Source organism: Salvelinus alpinus, chromosome 21 (genome assembly GCF_045679555.1).
Source record: "Salvelinus alpinus chromosome 21, SLU_Salpinus.1, whole genome shotgun sequence".
Classification (NCBI taxonomy): Eukaryota; Metazoa; Chordata; class Actinopteri; order Salmoniformes; family Salmonidae; genus Salvelinus; species Salvelinus alpinus.
This window is the reverse complement of record NC_092106.1, coordinates 19,990,134-20,013,996: the sequence shown is the minus strand read 5'-3', so window position 1 is coordinate 20,013,996 and position 23,863 is coordinate 19,990,134. Positions and strand designations below refer to the sequence as shown.

The 23,863-nt window shown below is 46.5% G+C and overlaps 1 pseudogene; it reads right to left on the bottom strand.

Moving 5' to 3' along the window:
- LOC139547991 (RNA N(6)-adenosine-methyltransferase mettl16-like) overlaps positions 1–23,863 on the bottom strand; it is a 34,484-nt pseudogene that overhangs the window by 2,267 nt on the left and 8,354 nt on the right.

Genomic DNA, 23,863 nt, shown 5'->3' with positions numbered 1-23,863 from the left:
CCATTGACAGTATGTGGGATTTACCGAGGTACCATTGTCATATTCTTCTCTATTAAAAACTTCTGGTGAAGATGTAGTCACATACTTCAATGAATGTAAAACACTTATTTGGAAAATGTGAATCCAAGATGACCGTGTGGAGACTGCTGGTAAATGCACAATATCAATACCCACACAGTATGTTGTTCAGACAGGCATGTTAGTCATAAACAAGTACACTGGGACAGCATTCCTGAACCTGAAGGTGCTAATAGACAAGTTTGTCCCAGTTCCACACTCATACTGCACATGTCATCATACACCCGAGGCACTCAAGTTCACTCTGACCAAACAAACAAGGTTAGACATTGACCACGTGAGCTGGTAAAGTCTCACTGTCCTAGTCACCATGGAAACCCCTCTGGACGGCTGGGGTATGATGAGGATGAAGTGAGGAGAGAAACAGATGGAGGGAAGAGAGGAAGTAAAATACTTTAGCTCACTCATTCTGTGTGACAATGAGTGAATGAAAGGGGGCTTGATGGAGAGCCAGAGGAAGTGAAGAGATAGTCTTGGATTCCTGGAACCATTATGATGACTCCTCTCTGTTTAGACCAGCTCACGCCACGGATGAGTCACGACCTGCATACCTCTCTCACTCCTTTTCTCTCTCTGTCCTTCCCGTGACTCTGCTGTTTTTCATCCGCAGCTCTCCTTAGCTCATCTTAGTGTAAATGCAATATCAAAACACACCACAAGGGGGAGCTCCTTCCATGTGATTTAGTACTACGCCCCTGCAATGACATTGGCCCTGCCTCAGAGCTGCTACTGGTGCCATGCTAATATGGTGGAAGCATTCCTTATCTAAGCAAGTCCACACATAATGATGCCACAGGGCTCTACCTTATACAAACAGTGCTATAGGTCAACATGTCCATACCATTTTATTTAAATGCACTCAATTGCCAGATCGGGTCTACAATGAAACAATGCAATAATGACATTGTAATCAGTCAGACAATACAGCGAACTGACCTGCACGGAATGGAGGACTGGATTACGACCTTCAGACTGGTTCTAGATCAGTTCTCTTATCCTGTGAGATAATGTAATTTGTGTGGTGGTATACTTTAATGAAGACAGCAATGTTTAATTCATGTATTTTCTTTCCATAGAAAAAAGGTAGCAGACTGGTCAATAGGAGAAAAAATGGAATGTGTCTAGTCTAGACTCAGAATTGGGTTCAAATACAATTTTTTGTATTGGGCTCTATTAAGATTGCATGGCTCAAAGGAACCAATAGAACAATCGCTAAACTACAAGCTCCCCCGCCCATCTGGCACTCCAGGAAAGCTAAAGCAAACAAAAGATTTCAAATAGTGTTTGAACCCAGGTCTGTCTAGTGAGTCTATACCAGCCAGGCCTTGTTATAGCTGCTTCATGTGTTTCTGATTATTTCCCAGCCCTTCTCTCTCTGCTCAGTAAGCCCCTGCAGCTCAAAGGAAGAGGGAAAAATCTATACAATCCATCAAGGATTGCAGCCTGTCTGTACAGCACATCGTTGACATAGATACACACACATCAACGCAGTACACACACTCATATGCACGTACACACAAATTTATACACAAAGAGATAAACATGCACACACAGGAAAACACTTACACAAGCAAATAAACAGAAAGCACAGACAGGAAAGGACACCTCATCTAGTCTGATGTGTGTACGGCTTTAAATCCACTCTTCGATCTCCATTGATTCATCTTTACTCTTTCTCTCCCTCCCTTTCAGTCTTTCTATTATTAATCTGACTCACCCACTCCCACTTCCTCATACACTCAAATGTGTGCTCAGTCCACACACAAGAAAGATAGCTTTCTGTATTCTGTTTTGACCACACCTCGCACTAGTCGTCTAGTGTAGCCAGTCTGTCTATTTCTCCCTCTCTAGCAGCCAGTCAGCCCCATTTGTCCAACTAGGACTCAAGCCTGGGAAATCAGCTGAACAGAGCCTCAGCATGGCTCCCCAGATAATAGGCCATTATTAAATTACTGACCACAAACACAGACAGATCAGCAGAAGAGAGATGGCCATTTAACCATTTAACCTAGATAGGGATAGCCCCACCCCACTTTTCCTCTCCCTGTGGGGCCACCAGAACCTCAATACCAGGGTCTCTTGTTCCTGTTGACCTCTGACCCCTGCTGTAAATCTTCTGACTGGCTGCATGCCAGACACACCCGCTGTACTGGGCCCACAGTGTCACATGACAGTCAGAGAACAGAGACCAACAACAGAAGCTAGAAGGTCATGAAATAGCCTGGCCTCCCCTTAATGCTCTCTCTTTGATTCTCTCATGTCTTGTTCCCTCTAATTCTCTCCAAGTTTCCTTTTATGGTCTTTGTACCTTCATTCACTCTCTCCATCGTCCTCGATCTGTCTCTCTCCCCCTCCCTCTCTCTGTTGTGAAGGGATCCGATTCTGTCCATGTGCCTGGTGAGACTCACTTACTGCATTACACATCAGTCAGATGTGTGATCTCAGAGCTATTGATTGAATCACCAGGATGTGTTAAAAACACAGGCTGTGATGCCACAGAGGAGCTAGTTACTAGTACACAGGTGTCTGCTCTAGTAATCCATGGGTTAAGTAGGCCACAGACACATGTACACTCACCAACACACAGTCATATGCACAATTCATACATAGACAGACATATCCCCCCTCCCCCAGGTGTGGGGTCATCCACACACTCCTCCCCAGTCTGCCTGGTAATGATACAGTGCTCCACTGTGTAAAGAGAGAAGAGGAGAGGGCAGTAAAATGTAGGCCAATCTTTCTGCTCAACTGCCTTTGTGGTGAAAGGCAAACGAGACTACACAAAGACCAAAGAAGTCGTTCAGATACTGTAACACTCCACTTCCCAACCCCACACCTCTCTAGCTCCCTTTAACTCTCGCTCTTATTCCCAATATTACCAGCTTTCACACTCTCACATTGATCTCTGATGCTCTCCCTCATCTCTCTCATCTCCTCATTCTATCACTCCCTCAGCGGCCCAAAAGCCTAATGGCATGGCGTGCATGTGCACACACTCCTGCCCTAGCAATGGTTGCCTGGATACAGCAAATTAGGGGAGGGACACAAACATCTCCCCAGAGGGCGGGTTGAGTGTTGCCTGCGTTCTCTAAAGGAATGGGCTGGAGAGTGGAGTGGGATGGGCCGCAAATGCATTATTAAGGAAGTGTGTGGAGGTTGGGAACGTCTGGAAAAGCAGCAGGGGTATAGTTAGGACATACCCCTAGATGACTGGGGAAGAGGGAGCGAGAACACGAGAGAGCGAGATGCCATGATTATGCCTTCCTCTTCTACTCTCCCACTATAGATGAACTGGTTGGGAGAGGACCCGAGGGGTACCGCTTACCAGAGCCAGCTTACCAGAACAGTAACTTCATCATAGAAACTCCAGGCCAGAGCCCAGCGCATGGTCCGTCCCTGGCAGAACTCTGTGTGGGTCACTTTGGGCACCTGGGAACAGAAACAGACTGATAGAGAACAACACTAATAAAGAAGACAACACCAACAAGCGTTAGCAATACACACATGTAGCTCTGCAGAGGCACATTTCCAGCATGTCCAGGTGATGGAGAGCTGCACTACGTCTTTCAAGGTGTGAACAGCACACATTTACACACAGTGCTTACAGTGCCAGAGCTGAGCACTCGTGAGAAGAGCCTCCAATAAGCATGAAGATCCGTGTAAAAGACTCTTCAATAGTATTCACTATCCACTTGATACCGCCTCCCTTCACACTCACAATCAATATGTGGTGGGTTTCAGTGGGGAATGTGCCCCAGAGATACAGGTCAAAGGTCAGGGAAATGGATCCCAGAGGAAAGAAGACACATCTCTCTATGAGAGCGCCATGTTGACCCGTAAACACTCACCAAATTAACCAAGCAGCGAGAGAGAACGAGGAAGATAGAGAAAAGTGCGCGAGAGAGATAGGGTGCAAATATCATTAGCATATTAATTAGGTCTCCTATTCCACCCCCACCCTCTTGCCTGCGCTGGACGTTGGCCAAGGATGCACTCACACTAATGAGCAGTGACACGCAGCGACAGCCCTCTGACACCTCTGGGGGATTGTGGGATGGTCCTCCCCCAGTGATTGACATGGTGTGTGTGTGGTTAACACCCTTGGGAGCTGCTGTGATGCCATTCTGGTGCCAGCTGCCAGTCATCCCCAATGAATGGGTCTGATAATCTGAGGTAAGCGACTGGTACAGGCTGGAGACTAACCTCTATAGTCAGATAGTCAAGTCAGTTAGCAGTCATGCGCTAGGGGCTAATAGCTAGGATAATGGCGCTAATGAACATTAGCGGCGCTGACCTACTGTGTGTGTGTCTAAGCCTGGTGTGTGTGTAATGTGTATGTTTGTGTGTGGGCCCTGCCATGCGTTTCAGTCATGCAATACTAATAGAAATCAGCTCAATCAGGTCTGGGCTGTGACATTGTTTAGCCAGCGTATTAGCCAGGCTTGATCCGTTACGGTTCAGAGGAGGTATTAGATGGTAGGAGGGAACTCATTCAACCCTCCATTACCTCACCTTGTCATTGGGTATGTATGGGGCATTCAAGTATGTTAACTCACGCCTGGGCTTGGTACAGTGCATATGTGTGTTGTACCTATTTGCATGAGCTGTGTGTATAAGACCATGTATGAGCATCTAATGTCGTCTCGTCGGAGCTCCCATTCTGACAAGTGTCTCAAATATATCCAAGTGTGTGTGTGTCTGTGTGAGCACGTACGTGTGTGTGTCTGTGTGAGCACGTACGTGTGTGTGTGTCTGTGTGAGCACGTACATGTGTGTGTGTGTCTGTGTGAGCACGTACGTGTGTGTGTGTGTCTGTGTGAGCACGTACGTGTGTGTGTGTGTCTGTGTGAGCACGTACGTGTGTGTGTGTCTGTGTGAGCACGTACATGTGTGTGTCTGTGTGAGCACGTACGTGTGTGTGTGTGTCTGTGTGAGCACGTACGTGTGTGTGTGTGTCTGTGGGCTCACCCCTTGTTTTCTCAACTCCTCCTTCAAAAGGTGCCAGGCTGCACTTCTTTCCCAACATACAACTGTACCATCTGGAAGAAAAATGATCTTAGGAGTGTGTGTCCAGCGGCCTGGGTATGAACTCCTGTCTAAGATCAAACACGCCACATATATTGGATCTCCCTCCTTGACTCTATGGGAAAAAGATCCTAACGGACTTTCTGTTTTTGTAGTTCTGAGGCAGAGTGGGTAACTACGATTTCAGCTGTAGTTTTAATATATATATATAAATAAGAGAGACAGCAAAGAGAGAGGGGCTAGAACAACAACGGGACCAGTATGAGTCTCGATGGAGGAGCAGAGCTTTGATGTCTTGGCCCTGAGCAGGAGAGCAGATCAATATCTCTCCTCTGCAATGAAGAGATGAGTCTATTGTAATCGATACAACAGCATATAGAGCTTCAGTATTAACCAGCAAGGAGAAATAGACAGAGACAAACCGAGCAGGGAGTCAATCTGGATAGGAAAACTAACAATGCATGACAAACCTTGTCTGGTTAGGTTGCCTTCCTGTCTAGATTAATTAGGCCTAGATACTATATATCTAAGAGCAATGCTACGTAAGGTGAGGATGGAGTGTTTGTTATGTGAATGTCAATCTTTTCAAGACATTCTTTTTTGTATACTTTTTGGCCAGTAGTTCTGAAAGTAGAGCTTTACGTCCCTGAAATGTGCATACTGTCACATATGCTCTGCTCTGTGTGCATGATGTGTACAATTTTAACGTTTCTGATCACTGTATTTAATGTACAGTTACAAGATGACATGTCGTAACACCCTGAGTTGTCCTGAACAGAATCATCCTGTTTGTTTATTGTGAAGAGAATTCGCAGCTGAACACACATCTGAATGACTCCTTTCTACGCTCACCTAAATTATGATCGGTTTCTCTCAATTGCCTTGAATGCTTAACACTAAGACCATATTTTATAACTTAGCTAGTCATGTTGGCAATAGAACAAGCTTTGAAATCCTTTTCATGCCCAGTGACCCAGATTGCGATTTATAATTGACCGTTTTTCGATTGCGTTAACAACTGTAACTGTGTGATGGCGGGGATAGCGTTGTGTTCCAAATGACACTACAAGTGTCTTTGCACAGCTAGGAGAGCTTAAAAAAAGCACCTTATAGTTGAGACTCTTTGAGTCATAAAAGTGCATTACAATTACTTAGAAACTGTGCACTCTTTTGACCAGAGCCCTGTGTGACCACTTGGGGAAACCAGTTAGTCCTCTCACTCAAACACTTTGTTGTTAGTCTTATGTTGCACGTACCCCACATTTACCAGGAATACTCTTATGTTACTCAAAGTAACCAGATTATTCTGTTATCAACAAATGTGGCGAAAAGTACAGTAATTGTAAAATGCACATAAAATCAACAGTGTAATGTTTGGATTCAGTCTTGTCAGGTGAACTGTTGTGTATTAATTAACACATTATCTCCAAACTGCTCCTAATCAATTGCTACCAGAGTTATGCATATTCTTTTCATATTTCTTCTGTAAAAAATATTTCAATGTAGCTCTATCCATATAGGCAAATTCTCACAAGTTTAAAGGGTTAAAAGGGGAGAGGACACCCAGTACCTTTACACAGCACAGACTACTACAGCCAACCAGATTTGAACAAGGTTTTGAATAAAGGTTTAATTAAATTAAATAAGAATTTGGTGACCTAAATGGCATTCATTGAAGGCACTGAAAGGTTTTGGAATGGGAACAGGAAACAAGCCCACTCTGAAAAGTGTACACTGTGTTTGAGGGCAACACAACACAAAAACCAATCTGGCTAGATAAATATCAACTAACAAAAAAAGCCGGATGAGCTTGATGGCATTCACTAAAAGCCTTGAAAGATTGGGGAAGCGCCCACTCAGAGAAGCACCTGCAGAACGGAGGTACGGGAGGGACTTTTGGGGGTGAGAGGATTTTGGGTAGGGTTGGGGGGGCAAAAGCCTCGCCTCAAGTGGCACTATGAAATATTGAGGACCTGTAATATCCCCAGATGTTCCCCACTTTGTCATGCAGCGAGGAGGGGCTGAACATTCATGTTAACACACACACACAACAGCTTCCTCACTTCCTTCCTCCAGAAAGACCTTCCCTCCTCAAAAAACTAAAATCTCTCATGGGGGTCAGACAAAAGCATTCAGATTCTTGGCAAAGTCGTATATTTCTTTACAAGCAAACCTCTCCAAGAGTGATTATCATATCAATAAAAGACAATAATTAGCAGAGGGCATCACTTTGATAAGGGGGAAATCAGCTCCTTTTCCTGGCTGGTGTTTGGGGTGTGCTTGACTGTGTGTGTGTGTGTGTGTGTGTGTGTGTGTGCGGATGGTGTGTGTGTGTATATCCGTGTGTGATAGTCTGGTGAGAGTAATTACAGCTCAGTGTTGTTGAAGGGGGGGGGGATGGTGGGTCTCAGAGGACCAATCAGAGGGGCTGGCTTGGTTTCCGTGGACACCTGGCAGTAGCTCTGCTGTCCCAGCAGGCAGTGTGTGGAGTGACAGCCTGTTTACTGTTGCCTTGGCCCCAAACACACATGGCAGGAGAGGAGAGAGGGAGGACAGGAAAGAACAAAAGTCAGAAGAGAGGGAGACTAGGGCGGGCACGCCTTCCCCTGTGGCAGACACTCATCTATGGTCTTTACACAAGCCAAGTGCACCACCAAGTGTGAACACACAGACACATGCACAACCAGGCAAACAGACAGAGGGAGACAGACACTTTTCCCCCTGTGAGGGCCACTCATCTTTCCACTGAAACATATGTGCACACCGCTGCGCACACACACTCGTGGTTGACAATCATCTTTCCACACAAAAATATGGTAGTGACACACACCTTTCATGTCAGCCACTTGTCTCCCAGTCCCCACGCATGCGTGCGGTCTGATTAACTCTAATAGTGCGTATCTCTCCCACTGCATCCATGTCTCACTCCACTGCACCACTGACAGGCCTTGTAATGGTGGTGGTGGTGTGTGGAGGAGATCTGCACGCCCCACACACAGCTGTTCCCTGTGGGCGTGCGGATACTGCCAGGGGGTGGGTGACTGTTTACTCCTGGTGCCAATTCATTAAACAAACTCTGGGTGACAGCTCCATCCCTGCACCCCATCTGTCCTGCTCTCCTCCATCAGTAGGCCTCTCATTCTTCAATCTCTTACCTTTCCTCCCATCCAAAATTAAAAAGGTGCATTTGTAACAGAAGGTAATGAACAAACACCCAACAACACCAACACATAACCATCAGCTTTTTCTATATTATATTTGGGGTTTAGGAAAGTGGCGCAGATATGAAGCATGAGCAATCTGAAACGATCTTGAACGCTACCCCACTTCCTTCTGTGAAGGCTCAATGTACTGATGGGGACCAAAATGTTGTGTTTGTGTGTGTGAACGCAATATGCGCGTGCGTGCTGCGTGTGTCACTCTCTCTCACCGCAGGCGTGTCTTGAGTTGCAGGCTGTCATGGATGATCCTCTTGACAAACTCCAGCTCTCCGCCCTCAGCCATGATCTCTGTCACCCCACCTGTGTTCACTGAGCTGGGGGGAGAACGACGAGAGTTCCTGGAATTTACCACCTGGGGAGAGGAGGACGGAAAGGGAGGGGATGAGGAGGGGAGGAAGAAGGGAGGGGAAAAAAAGAGGTGCATGGGGAGAGAAATAAAGGGTAAGAGAAAGAGGAAACGTGACAGGGGGAAAAAATTAGAAGAAAAATTAGAAAAAAATGATCTGTGAAAAGGAGATTAATAAAGCGGTTATTCCAGATACTCAAAACACTTTCCATCTAAAAGAGGCCTACCTTAGCCTCTAGTTGGTTGGCGGAGAAGGGAGGGTTACACATGCAGAAGTCATAGACAATGGCTGACTCCTCTTTTAAAGCGTCCATTAATAGGGTCTTCTGGGGAACTTTCACCACTTGGACATGAGACAGGGCAAGGACAAGTTATCAACAAGGTTTCAAGCCATCTTCCTTTCAGTAGTACATTACATTGCGGCTACCAATGGCCAACTTGCCACTGACCTTTGATGAGGTCATAGAGGTTGTTCTGCTCTATGCTCCTGGTGTCTATAAGCTATAAATCAGCTATAGCCTCTCATAGCACTACATAATGAAACAGTTCACCTTTGATGAGGTCCGAGAGGTTGTTCTGCTCCACGTTCCTGGTGGCGTAATCAAAGCAAATGTCATCTACCTCAGTAGCCAGGTAATGCCAGCCGTTCATAGAAGCTCCCAGCAGGGGGTAGATACAGGATGCTCCAGTACCTGGGGATATAACACACTACGTGAGGAATAGGGTGTGTGTCTGAGTGTTTGTGTCTGTGGCAGTCTATTTAATGCCACTCCCACTGTCTCTTATTGTCCATAACAGAATAATAAGAGGTGAGCCAGACAGGCCTGGATGATCTGATCATGGCTAACAGAGACCAGGGCCTCTTATCTAACTGACCACAGTGAGGTCCCCTGGGGCAGTAGAGATGGGTGAGATGGCACCCGGCAGGTCAAGGCTTGGGAGAGTAATTCCCTGTGGATATCCATCAGGAGAGTGACATCTCCAATCAGCTTACAGAATGGACCAGGCACCAGGGTCACCAATCACTGACCTGTTTCTCTCTCTAATGAGCTGACACACATCACAGTCTCTGATAGAGCAGGAAACCAGCCATGACATGTGGATGGGGATTTGGCCAGTGATCAACAGGAAATAGATGTGGGATCTGAAGGTGGACGTGCCAACAATCATGCAGCCCCTCTCTGCCAGTCTCCCTGCCAGTCTGTAATGCCCACTGGCAGCCAGCTGCTCTGGGACTAGTTAGAGTCAGCCTGTATTAAAAACATGTCTCAGAGTAGGAGTACAGATCTAGGATCAATCTTATTATGATCTCAAAGTCTAAACTTATCTTATATCAGCACTACTCTAAGACTTCAAATGTGTGTCTTGGGCTAGACCTGTGCCAGGCAGCACCTCTCTGCCAGCCTGAAAAGTGCATCGTCAACCATAAATCAAATATGCCTTTCAGCTGCCAGTAAATATACTAAATTATTAAGTTTCAAAATAATTTCCCATCACTCAATATTCCATCATGACACATCCATCCCCCTTATAGGCTATGTCCCAAATGGCACCCCAATCACTATACAGCATACTACTTTTGACCAGGACCCATTTGGCTTTGGTCAAAAGTAGAGCACTATGCAGGGAATAGGGTGCCATTTGGGACGCAAACACGATGAGTCATACCCAGAAAGATTACTGCTGGAGGAATATACTACAAAACTACAAGTAACTACACCATAACTACCCCTATAAACCAAAACTACAAGCAACTACACCATAAACCCAGACCTTAACACATTTCTTGGAAACTCACAAAGAGCCACTAACCACAAGCCCTAAATCAAAATGGCAAATCAATTCTACCCCAGCAGTGACTACCCTGCCACTTCTCCTAAAGACCACTCTTACAGGCTTCCACTGACACCATGTCACATAAACCACCAATCTTCCAGGCAGCACTCGACTGCATTCACCCCTTCCTCCATATCGCCCGTAGCCCAGTGCTCCATATCGCCCGTAGCCCAGTGCTCCATATCGCCCATAGCCCAGTGCTCCATATCGCCCATAGCACCATATCGCCCATAGCCAAGTGCACCATATCGCCCATAGCCCAGTGCACCATATCGCAGTGCTCCATATCCCCATAGCTCCATATCGCCCATAGCCCAGTGCTCCATATCGCCCATAGCCCAGTGCTCCATATCGCCCATAGCACCATATCGCCCATAGCCCAGTGCACCATATCGCAGTGCTCCATATCCCCATAGCTCCATATCGCCCATAGCTCCATATCGCCCATTGCACCATATCGCCCATAGCCCAGTGCACCATATCGCCCATAGCCCAGTGGACCATATCGCCCATAGTCCAGTGCACCATAATCGCAGTGCTCCATATCCCCAGTGCTCCATATCGCCCATAGCCCAGTGCTCCATATCGCCCATAGCACCATATCGCCCATAGCCCAGTGCACCATAATCGCAGTGCTCCATATCCCCATAGCCCAGTGCTCCATATCGCCCATAGCCCAGTGCACCATATCGCCCATAGCCCAGTGCACCATAATCGCAGTGCTCCATATTGCCCATAGCGCAGTGCTCCATATCCCCATAGCTCCATATCGCCCATAGTCCAGTGCACCATAATCGCAGTGCTCCATAACGCCCATAGCCCAGTGCTCCATATCCCCATAGCCCAGTGCTCCATATCCCCATAGCTCCATATCGCCCATAGCACCATATCGCCCATAGCCCAGTGCACCATAATCGCAGTGCTCCATAACGCCCATAGCCCAGTGCTCCATAACGCCCATAGCCCAGTGCTCCATTGAATCCAAGATGGCGTAGCAGTCGGATGTGTCTTTGTCCTGTCTTGTCCCGTGTAAATAGTATTCGTATTTTTCGTATACATTTCGTATTTATTTTAATTTCACTTTCCATCTAGGAACTGAATATACATTCCTACATTCCGCCTCACCCAATGTGGTACGGACCTGCTATTTTTTATATACTTTAGAACCGTAACCACAATCAGAAGCTAGCCAGATAACTAGCTACTAGCTAGTAGTCAGTTAGCCACTGCCGCGGTCTTCGCCCTTAACTCGGACACAGCCAGCTTCAATACCGGGCCGATACCTGCCAGTCTGCAAGCGCGATATCAACCCAGAGCATATAGGACTGCTTTTTCTCTACCACATCACCGGATTCCTGACGCAAGGTCTGGACAATTACACCGTATTATCACAGCTAGCTAGCTGCAACCGAGTGGCTACTACTGGCTAACACCTCTGTCCCGAAGCAAGCACCAGTTAGCCTTGAGCTAGCCTCGAGCTAGGCCCATCTGCCGGCTAGCTGCAGCGCGATATCAACCCAGAGCATATAGGAATGCTTTTTCTCTACCACATCACCGGATTCCTGACGCAAGCTCTGGACAATTACACCGTATCATCACAGCTAGCTAGCTGCAACCGAGTGGCTACTACTGGCTAACACCTCTGTCCCGAAGCAAGCACCAGTTAGCCTTGAGCTAGCCTCGAGCTAGGCCCATCTGCCGGCTAGCTGAAGAGCTAGTGCCACTGCCACTGCCACGAAGCTAGCACCAGTTAGCAAACACTATTCTACAATTCACAACCTCTCTTTCGCCATCGCCATCTGGCTTGGATTCTCTGTCGACACAACCACGTCTGAGCAGACCCCCTCCGTCTGAGCAGACCACCCCCCGGGCTACTAACTTTACACGCCGCGTGCTAGCTTAGTGGAGGCCTCCTCTGCTCCATCTACGGCTGCCCCCTGGACACTATGATCACTTGGCTACATAGCTGATGCATGCTTGACTGTCCATTAATTCACGGTACTCCATTCTGTTTATTTGTGTCTTATCTGTCGGCTCTGTGCTTTAACTCAGGATCTGTGTGTAGTTAATCCGACCCTCTCTGCCTAGTCATCGCCATTTTTACCTGTTGTTGCTGTGTCAGACTAGCACCCTGTTATTGCTGCTGTTATCTTACCTGTTGTTTTAGCTAGCTCTCCCAATCAAGACCTGCAATCACTTTATGCCTTATTGTATGTCTCTCTCAAATATCAATATGCCTTGCATACTGTTGTTCAGGCTAGTTTTCATTGTCATTGTTTTGGTTTGCAATGGACCCTGTAGTTCCACTCTCCGTACCTCTGATACCCCCTTTGTCCCACCCCCCACACATGCGGTGACCTCACCCATTGAGACCAGCATGTCCAGAGATACAACCTCTCTTATCATCACCCAGTGCCTGGGCTTGCCTCCGCTGTACCCGCGCCCCTCCATACCCCTGTCTGCACATTATGCCCAGAATCTATTCTACCACGCCCATAAATCTGCTCCTTTTATTCTTTGTCCCCAACGCTCTAGGCGACCAGTTTTGATAGCCTTTAGCCGCACCCTCATCCTACTACTCCTCTGTTCCTCGGGTGATGTGGAGGTAAACCCAGGCCCTGCATGTCCCCAGTCACCCTCATTTGTTGACTTCTGCGATCGAAAAAGCCTTGGCCTCATGCATGTCAACATCAGAAGCCTCCTCCCTAAGTTTGCCTTACTCACCGCTTTAGCACACTCTGCCAATCCTGATGTCCTTGCCGTGTCCGAATCCTGGCTTAGGAAGGCCACCAAAAATTCTGAGATTTCCATACCCAACTATAACACTTTCCGTCAAGATAGAACTGCCAAAGGGGGAGGAGTTGCAATCTACTGCAGAGATAGCCTGCAAAGTTCTGTCATACTTTCCAGGTCTATGCCCAAACAGTTCGAACTTCTAATTTTAAAAATTAATCTCTCCAGAAATAAGTCTCTCACTGTTGCCGCCTGCTACCGACCCCCCTCAGCTCCCAGCTGTGCCCTGGACACCATCTGTGAATTGATCGCTCCCCATCTAGCTTCAGAGTTTGTTCTGTTAGGTGACCTAAACTGGGATATGCTTAACACCCCGGCAGTCCTACAATCCAAGCTTGATGCCCTCAATCTCACACAAATCATCAAGGAACCCACCAGGTACAACCCTAAATCCGTAAACATGGGCACCCTAATAGACATTATCCTGACCAACCTGCCCTCCAAATACACCTCTGCTGTCTTCAATCAAGATCTCAGCGATCACTGCCTCATTGCCTGTATCCGCCACGGGTCTGCGGTTAAACGACCACCCCTCATCACTGTCAAACGCTCCCTAAAACACTTCTGCGAGCAGGCCTTTCTAATCGACCTGGCCCGGGTACCCTGGAAGGATATTGACCTCATCCCGTCAGTTGAGGATGCCTGGTCATTCTTTAAATGTTACTTCCTCACCATATTAGACAAGCATGCTCCGTTCAAAAAATGCAGAACCAAGAACAGATATAGCCCTTGGTTCACTCCAGACCTGACTGCCCTCGACCAGCACAAAAACATCCTGTGGCGAACTGCAATAGCATCGAAGAGCCCCCGCGATATGCAACTGTTCAGGGAAGTCAGGAACCAATACACGCAGTCAGTCAGGAAAGCAAAGGCCAGCTTTTTCAAGCAGAAATTCGCATCCTGTAGCTCTAACTCCAAAAAGTTCTGGGATACTGTAAAGTCCATGGAGAACAAGAGCACCTCCTCCCAGCTGCCCACTGCACTGAGGCTAGGTAACACGGTCACCACCGATAAATCCGTGATAATCGAAGACTTCAACAAGCATTTCTCAATGGCTGGCCATGCCTTCTTCCTGGCGACTCCAACCTTGGCCAACAGCCCCGCCCCCCCCGCTGCTACTCGCCCAAGCCTCCCCAGCTTCTCCTTTACCCAAATCCAGATAGCAGATGTTCTGAAAGAGCTGGAAAACCTGGACCCATACAAATCAGCTGGGCTTGACAATCTGGACCCCCTATTTCTGAAACTGTCCGCCGCCATTGTCGCACCCCCTATTACCAGCCTGTTCAACCTCTCCTTCGTATCATCTGAGATCCCCAAGGATTGGAAAGCTGCCGCGGTCATCCCCCTCTTCAAAGGGGGAGACACCCTGGACCCAAACTGTTACAGACCTATATCCATCCTGCCCTGCCTATCTAAGGTCTTCGAAAGCCAAGTCAACAAACAGATCACTGACCATCTCGAATCCCACCGTACCTTCTCCGCTGTGCAATCCGGTTTCCGAGCCGGTCACGGGTGCACCTCAGCCACGCTCAAGGTACTAAACGACATCATAACCGCCATCGATAAAAGACATTACTGTGCAGCCGTCTTCATCGACCTGGCCAAGGCTTTCGACTCTGTCAATCACCATATTCTTATCGGCAGACTCAGCCTCGGTTTTTCTAATGACTGCCTTGCCTGGTTCACCAACTACTTTGCAGACAGAGTTCAGTGTGTCAAATCGGAGGGCATGTTGTCCGGTCCTCTGGCAGTCTCTATGGGGGTACCACAGGGTTCAATTCTCGGGCCGACTCTTTTCTCTGTATACATCAATGATGTTGCTCTTGCTGCGGGCGATTCCCTGATCCACCTCTACGCAGACGACACCATTCTATATACTTCCGGCCCTTCCTTGGACACTGTGCTATCTAACCTCCAAACGAGCTTCAATGCCATACAACACTCCTTCCGTGGCCTCCAACTGCTCTTAAACGCTAGTAAAACCAAATGCATGCTTTTCAACCGTTCGCTGCCTGCACCCGCACGCCCGACTAGCATCACCACCCTGGACGGTTCCGACCTAGAATATGTGGACATCTATAAGTACCTAGGTGTCTGGCTAGACTGCAAACTCTCCTTCCAGACTCATATCAAACATCTCCAATCCAAAATCAAATCAAGAATCGGCTTTCTATTCCGCAACAAAGCCTCCTTCACTCCTTCGCCAAACTTACCCTAGTAAAACTGACTATCCTGCCGATCCTCGACTTCGGCGATGTCATCTACAAAATAGCTTCCAACACTCTACTCAGCAAACTGGATGCAGTTTATCACAGTGCCATTCGTTTTGTTACTAAAGCACCTTATACGACCCACCACTGCGACCTGTATGCCCTAGTCGGCTGGCCCTCGCTACATGTTCGTCGTCAGACCCACTGGCTCCAGGTCATCTACAAGGCTATGCTAGGTAAAGTGCCGCCTTATCTCAGTTCACTGGTCACGATGGCTACACCCACCTGCAGCACGCGCTCCAGCAGGTGTATCTCACTGATCATCCCTAAAGCTAAAACCTCATTTGGACGCCTTTCCTTCCAGTTCTCTGCTGCCTGCGACTGGAACGAATTGCAAAAATCTCTGAAGTTGGAGACTTTTATCTCCCTCAACAACTTTAAAAATCTGCTATCCGAGCAGCTAACCGATCGCTGCAGCTGTACATAGTCCATCTGTAAACTACCCACCCAATTTACCTACCTCACCCCCCATACTGCTTTTATTTATTTACTTTTCTGCTCTTTTGCACACCAGTACCAGTATCTCTTCTTGCACATGATCATCTGATGATTTATCACTCCAGTGTTAATCTGCTAAATTGTAATTATTCGATTTATTGCCTACCTCATGCCTTTTGCACACATTGTATATAGATTCTTTTTTTCTACCATGTTATTGACTTGTTTATTGTTTACTCCATGTGTAACTCTGTGTTGTCTGTTCACACTGCTATGCTTTATCTTGGCCAGGTCGCAGTTGCAAATGAGAACTTGTTCTCAACTAGCCTACCTGGTTAAATAAAGGTGAAATAAAAAATAAAATAAATAAATAACGCCCATAGCCCAGTGCTCCATATCCCCATAGCCCAGTGCTCCATATCGCCCATAGCCCAGTGCACCATATCGCCCATAGTCCAGTGCACCATAATCGCAGTGCTCCATATCGCCCATAGCCCAGTGCTCCATATCCCCATAGCTCCATATCGCCCATAGTCCAGTGCACCATAATCGCAGTGCTCCATATCCCCATAGCTCCATATCGCCCATAGCCCTATATCCCAGTGCTCCATATCGCCTATAGCCCAGTGCACCATATCGCCCATAGTCCAGTGCACCATAGCCCAGTGCTCCATATTGCCCATAGCCCAGTGCTCCATATCGCCCATAGCCCAGTGCACCATATCGCCCATAATCCAGTGCACCATAGCCCAGTGCTCCATATTGCCCATAGCCCAGTGCTCCATATCGCCCATAGCCCAATATCCCAGTGCTCCATATCGCCCATAGCTCCATATCGCCCATAGCCCCATATCGCCCATAGGTCCATATCGCCCATAGGTCCATATCGCCCATAGGTCCATATCGCCCATAGGTCCATATCGCCCATAGCCCCATATCGCCCATAGGTCCATATCGCCCATAGCTCCATATCGCCCATAGCTCCATATCGCCCATAGCCCCATATCGCCCATATCGCCCATAGGTCCATAGCGCCCATAGCTCCATATTGCCCATATCCCAATAGCTCCATATCGCCCATAGGTCCATAGCGCCCATATTGCCCATATCGCACATAGGTCCATATCGCCCATAGCTCCATATCGCCCATACCCCCATAGCCCAGTGCTCCATACAGTGAGGGAAAAAAGTATTTGATCCCCTGCTGATTTTGTACATTTGCCCACTGACAAAGAAATGATCAGTCTATAATTTTAATGGTAGCTTTATTTGAACAGTGAGAGACAGGAAAAACAAAAAAAATATATAGGAAAAGGCATGTCAAAAATGTTATAAATTGATTTGCATTTTAATGAGGGAAATAAGTATTTGACCCCTCTGCAAAACATGACTTAGTACTTGGTGGCAAAACCCTTGTTGGCAATCACAGAGGTCAAACGTTTCTTGTAGTTGGCCACCAGGTTTGCACACATCTCAGGAGGGATTTTGTCCCACTCCTCTTTGCAGATCTTCTCCGTGTCATTAAGGTTTCGAGGCTGACATTTGGCAACTTGAACCTTCAGCTCCCTCCACAGATTTTCTATGGGATTAAGGTCTGGAGACTGGCTAGGCCACTCCATGACCTTAATGTGCTTCTTCTTGAGCCACTCCTTTGTTGCCTTGGCCGTGTGTTTTGGGTCATTGTCATGCTGGAATACCCATCCACAACCCATTTTCAATGCCCTGGCTGAGGGAAGGAGGTTCTCACCCAAGATTTGACGGTACATGGCCCCGTCCATCGTCCCTTTGATGCGGTGAAGTTGTCCTGTCCCCAAAGCAGAAATACACCCCCAAAGCATAATGTTTCCACCTCCATGTTTGATGGTGGGGATGGTGTTCTTGGGGTCATAGGCAGCATTCCTCCTCCTCCAAACACAGCGAGTTGAGTTGATGCCAAAGAGCTCCATTTTGGTCTCATCTGACCACAACACTTTCACCCGGTTGTCCTCTGAATCATTCAGATGTTCATTGGCAAACTTCAGACGCGCATGTATATGTGCTTTCTTGAGCAGGGGGACCTTGCGGGCACTGCAGGATTTCAGTCCTTCACGGCGTAGTGTGTTACCAATTGTTTTCTTGGTGACTATGGTCCCAGCTGCCTTGAGATCATTGACAAGATCCTCCCGTGTAGTTCTGGGCTGATTCTTCACTGTTCTCATGATCATTGCAACTCCACGAGGTGAGATCTTGCATGGAGCCCCAGGCTGAGGGAGCTTGACAGTTCTTTTGTGTTTCTTCCATTTGCGAATAATCACACCAACTGTTGTCACCTTTTCACCAAGCTGCTTGGCGATGGTCTTGTAGCCCATTCCAGCCTTGTGTAGGTCTACAATCTTGTCCCTGACATCCTTGGAGAGCTCTTTGGTCTTGGCCATGGTGGAGAGTTTGGAATCTGATTGATTGATTGCTTCTGTGGACAGGTGTCTTTTATACAGGTAACAAACTGAGATTAGGAGCACTCCCTTTAAGAGTGTGCTCCTAATCTCAGCTCGTTACCTGTATAAAAGACACCTGGGAGCCAGAAATCTTTTTGATTGAGAGGGGGTCAAATACTTATTTCCCTCATTAAAATGCTAATCAATTTATAACATTTGACATGCATTTTTCTGGATTTTGTTGTTGTTATTCTGTCTCTCACTGTTCAAATAAACCTACCATTAAAATTATAGACTGATCATTTCTTTGTCAGTGGGCAAACGTACAAAATCAGCAGGGGATCAAATACTTTTCCCCCCCTCACTGTATCGCCCATAGCCCAGTGCTCCATATCGCCCATAGCCCAGTGCTCCATATCGCCCATAGCCCAGTGCTCCATATCGCCCATAGCCCAGTGCTCCATATCGCCCATAGCCCAGTGCTCCATATCGCCCATTCCCCCCTCATTACTGCTCATCGCACGTCAACCACCACGATGAAACCCGATGACAAATTAAATAAAGAGCTTATCAATTTACACTTCCTCGCTAATGATACAGAAATAATATTTTCCAGCATTAACCAGACCCCCACCAGACAGACCCCCACACCTCCCTCTCTACATTTCTATGATTTTCACTGCCTGGAAAGCATGTTTTGGGTTTGAGAGACAAAGAGAAGGGACAGATGTGTAATTAACCAGTCTGTCTGCATTCACATCTCCACAGACAGCAATTAGACGCCTCCTGGTGATAGGATCGTCTGGCACCTCCTTGCTGGGTTTGGGGGACAAGAAGGAGAGTGTATCCACCACAGCTACGGCGTAGAGGAGAGACTATCACTGATGATGAGCAGCACTACAGGGCGAAGACGAGTTAGTTTCCCCCATAGGCACATAGCCTGAGTTATATAGTACATATGTGACAGACCGGGGTCCCTGAAGACGGTGTTAGCCCGCTGAGCTAAAGCCTATCCACTAGCTCAAAGTGTCTTCAGGTCTCACAGTTTCGCTCTTCTCAGAGTCTAATGATTAACATGCAGAGAACGAGGCCGTTCAGAGCCTGCCCAGCCCTCTATTTTTAGACCGTGACGAGTGTGTGCACGTATGTACTGCAGAGCACTGCAACGCCAGGTCTCCATGGCAACCATCCGGGCCCACCGGCACACACAGGCAGTAAGCGCACGTAAATCCAGCCACGCTGGAGCAATATGGCTGATACCGGAAGAAGCGTGAGCGTGCACGAGATCGAGACACACATTGTAGGGTGGACGTTTGTGCGCCAGACGGTGGTGACGATGGACGGTGTGGGACATGGGACAAACCGGTAAAACATGTTTATGAGAGAATTAATCTTGTAGGTGTGCAGGTGTTACAGGAATAAGATGAGGTGGATGGCGAATGATAAGGGATGCAAGAAGCCTAAGAACTTTTCGTAATGAAAACAGAGAAAGGTTGTGCGAGGGAGGTAGGTTGAAATCTGTGGTTCGGAAGGTTGTGGGCTGTGGTGGATGAGTGGACAGGGAGTTCTGGTCTCCCTACGGACTCCAAACTACCTGGGCAGAGAGGCATACTCAGCAATTTCTCTCTGCATTAGGAAATACAGATTGTGAGAAACAGATGACAGGAACAAGGAGAAAGGGGGAGTACATCAATTAGAAGGGGGGAGATGGTGTGTGTGTGTGTGTGTGTGTGTGTGTGTGTGTGTGTGTGTGTGTGTGTGTGTGTGTGTGTGTGTGTGTGTGTGAGAGAGAGAGAGATAGAAAGTGTGAGAGAGAGAAAAATAACAGCAGAGGGAGTCGAAGAAAAAAATTGGGAGAGGGGAAACTGATGAGCACTAGAACAGTCCTAGGGCAGTGAGATGAACAAACCCATATCTATCTAGGGAACCAACTGCCGCAGCTGAAGAAGCCAGCAGCAAGTAAGCCCCACGCCTCCACCCTCCGCTAGCGTAGTCCTTCATCCGCACAGAGAGAGATAGAGAGGTGACCTTCAGGGCAAACTCATTTTATTTCTGAAAGCACAGTATAATTATTTTACAGATTAGCAGCTCCTCTTCCCACTTCAGGTTGTGCACTGAACACAAACTGTATTGTCTGTTCCTCATTCAGAGGTGTAGCCAAGACTGCACTTTAAATTAAGGTACTTCTAAGTATGTAGAAGAGCTCATTAGGTATAACGAAAAAACTATTCAAGGGGAAGTTGAAGCCATTCAAAGAAGCCACATTTATCTTCAGTGAAGTGCTCAGTACCAATCCAAGTCCATGCGGATCAGGTGGTATCATCGGTTAACGAGCGCACCAATCAGAGAGGTCCTGGTAATCAGTTGACTGTAATCAGTAACCCAGTCGACCAATCATGGAGGTTGAGGTGATTTAGTGCACTTCCACCATATAAGCTACCTATCCAGCTCCTACAAATCTGCAAGGTTAGCATACACAGTGCCTTCAGAAAGTATTCATACCCCTTGATTTATTCCACATTTTGTTATGTTGCAGCCTGAATTCAAAATGGATTAAATATATAATTTTCCACCCATCTAGACACAATACCCCATAATGACAAAGTTAAAGCATGTCTTTAAAAATGTTAGTACATTTATTGAAAATGAAATGGAGAAATATCAAATTTAGATAAGTATTCACACACCTGAGTCAATACTTTGTAGAAGCAGCTTTGGCAGCAATTACAGCTGTGAGTCTTTTGGGGTAAGTCTCTAAGAGCTTTGCACACCTGAATTGAACATTTTTAAAAATTCTTCAAGCTCTGTCAAGTTGATTGTTGATCATTGCTAGACAGCCATTTTCAACTGTTGCCATAGATTTAAGCCAATTTAAGTCAAAACTGTAACATTCAATGTCGTCTTGGTAAGCAACTCCAATGTAGATTTGGCCTTGTGTTTAAGGCTATTGTCCTGCTGAAAGGTGAATTTGTCTCCCAGTGTCTGTTGGAAAGCAGATTGAACACGATTTCCCTGTTCTCACAGCTGTATTCTGTTTATTTTTAAATCAACAAAAAAATCCCTAATCCTTGCCAATGACAATACCCATAACATGATGCAGCCATCAGCTTCCTTAAAAATATGAAGAGTGTGTGATGTGTTGAGTGATCACATCATCAGTGATGTGTTGAGTTGGATTAGCCCCAAACACTTTGTATTCAGGACAAAAAGTGAATTGTCTGCCACATTTTTTGCAGGATACATGTTTTGTAATATTTTTATTCTGTACAGGCTTCCATCTTTTCAATTTGTAATTTATGTTTGTTAATGTACTATGTTGTTTATCCATCCTCAGTAATCTCCTATCACAACCATTAAACTGTTTTAAAATCAGTATTGGCCTCATGGTAAAATCCCTGAGCAGTTTCCTTCCTCTCTGGCAACTGAATTACAGTAGGAAGGACTCCTAAATATTTTTAACGACTGGGTGTATTGATACGCCATCCAAAATCTAATTGATAACTTCACCATGCTCAAAGGGATATTAAGAGTCTGCTTTTCTATTTTAACACATCTACCAATCAGTGCCCTTCTTTGCGAGGCATTGAAATACCTCCCTGGTCTTTGTGGTTGAATCTGTGCTTGAAATTCACTACTCTGTAGAGGGATCTATATAGATGATTCTGTGTGGGGTACAGAGATGGGGGAAGTCATTCAAAAACCATGTACCACTATTATTAAACACAGAATGAGTCCACACAACTTATATGCGATTTGTTAAGCACATTTTTACTCCTGAACATATTTAGGCTTGCCATAACAAAAGGGGTTGAATACTTATTGACAAGACATTTCATCTTAGAAATATACTAACAAAATTCCACTTAGACATTATGGAGTATTGTGTATAGATTAGTGACACAACCTTAATTTTAAATTCTGACTAACAACAAAATATGGAGAAGGTAAAGGGGTGTGAATACTTTCTGAAGGTACTGTATTTGGTCTAGCTAGGAGCTCGTTTTCAGACTGATCCATGCATATTTCTCCTTTCACCTCCTCCTCCTGCCTTCCACTGTGTTAATAATGCAAGCAGAGCACCAGGAAGGAACCCACTGTGAGATGGAAAGTTCAATTACTCCATTTATTAAAGGAAGGGAAAAACTCCTCTACCCACCATGGATGATTTCTCTGCTGGTAATATCCCCCCCCCCCCCCAAAAAAAAGAATGACAGCCAAATTAAATGTCACCCAGAGAGTGTTGAATTTTTAATGCCCCCTCCTCCCCCTACTGCCGTGGCATCAAGGGTCGTCAGCCAGCCAGAGACAGCCATGATGGAACGCCTGGGCTGGGTCATCTTTCTGGTTCATGATTCCTAATCCCATCTCTCTCTGCCATCTGAGTCCCATCTATCCATCTCCTCTGTACTCATCTTCACCCCTCTCTCATCTCCCCTTTACTATTCACTCCATTCATACACATTTTGCTCTGTGGTCTTTTTACTGTCCATTTCTCTTCTATTGCTCTTCCTCCCTCTCCTTGACGAGAACCCCAAAATATATCTACTTTCAATTCTAAAGGCAAATTCTCTCTCATCCCTCTCTCCAACTCCCACCCTCCCCACATCCCGCTTCCAACTTCTTTCAATCATCTCCCCCTATCCCTGTTCAGGATGAAGACATGTCTCACTGGTAGGTCTGTTTTCAGTTGAAGAATCTTGCACTTTTAGGACTATTACATTTGTTCCATTGCACCAGGCCAGCTCAATAAGGCACTGCTGAAATATTTGAAAGAAAACAAATAATATTTGAACCCATGTGGGTCTGGTAGTGAGCAAACTCTAGAGAAAGAGGTTGTTTGTCGTCTCCCTCTCGGTCTGTCGTTCTGTCCATCAGTGAGTCACGTATGGTAATGAAGCTCTTTCTGTCTGTCAGTGTCTTTAGTTCTGTCAGCGAGTCATCTCACTATCCGTCTGTCCTTCTGTCAGTTTGTCAGTGAGTCATGTACTGTATAGTAATGATTCTCTCTTCTGTAATCAACACCTGGCTGCTGCAGATGGACATCAAGCACATTTAAACAGCTCACCCAGATATTCACTAAAACAGCCACGGCAGACTGCTGATAAACTACCTCATACGCTCTGCACATTCACAATGAAAATACCCACAGCCCACGCCAATATGCTTTCACTCACACAGTAGATGCTTGCACCTGGTGGTGACATCGGCATATGTGTCTGCAATCATCTGCATTTACACAATGTCATTTTCACACTGAACAGACCGTTTTCAATTTACCACAAAGACGAGGCTGGATAATAATTTCCTGGAGTACGAATGAGAGGGGTGTACACACACATATATATGGGGGGGGTACCCTCTACTAATTGGAGTGGTGCTGGACAGGCTACACCATGGCTGGGGAGGTTTGTGACTTCGGTCCTTCATTAGCAGGAATCAAAG